The following is an 808-nucleotide window of genomic DNA, read 5'->3' as shown; positions in this document are numbered from 1 at the left end:
TGTTCATCACTGAGAAATCCTTATAGCAACACTGAGGAACCAAATTGTATACATTCTTTTGCAAGTTATAAGGCATTTCTGAGCCCATAAATCTGACAAACATAATTCACTTTTTGTTAAATATTTCTCAGCACTTTCTGTCCCACTTATTGTAGCTACAATCTTGGATCTTCGTGTTGAATTTATAACTTTTGGTTTTAATAATTTTCTTACACATTTATTTATTTATTCAAATGTTTCTTGAATGTCTCTCATATCCTTAGCCTGGCATTTCATTCCTGGAATATGGCTGTGAGCATAACTGACATGGGCCTTCCCTTCTCGTATTTTGCAAAGCAGAAAAGAAAACCCAAATTCTGTTAAGAGTTTTACAAAGGAAAGATATAAGCTGTTCTTGAGGTCATCTTACAATGAGACCTCGTCAGGTTCAGAAAGCTAAGAACTGATGGAGGAATAGGATTTAGCCAGGTAAATGGAGGGAGAAGAGAATTCTAGNTTAATGTCTGATTACTTTGTAAACTTTTTATATCTGGGTCTAGAACATTTGCAGAAAAGAAATTTGACTATTGGCTGTTGGATAATTTTCTGAGTTTAAGAAGTCATGTTTATTGCTCATTCTGGGAAGTGTATTTTCCAGATATCTTGACTACATGTATTTTTCTTAAAAATAGTGAAGTACACAGTGCTCAGATCTTATCATTTGAACCATTATAACTGATAAAATTTGAATATATCCCTGTAATACTCTGTTCATCACTGAGAAATCCTTATAGCAACACTGAGGAACCAAATTGTATACATTCTTTTG

The sequence above is a fragment of the Galeopterus variegatus genome, unplaced genomic scaffold, assembly GCF_000696425.1.
Source record: "Galeopterus variegatus unplaced genomic scaffold, G_variegatus-3.0.2 Scaffold12987, whole genome shotgun sequence".
Classification (NCBI taxonomy): Eukaryota; Metazoa; Chordata; class Mammalia; order Dermoptera; family Cynocephalidae; genus Galeopterus; species Galeopterus variegatus.
Note: the sequence above shows the minus strand (reverse complement) of the source record.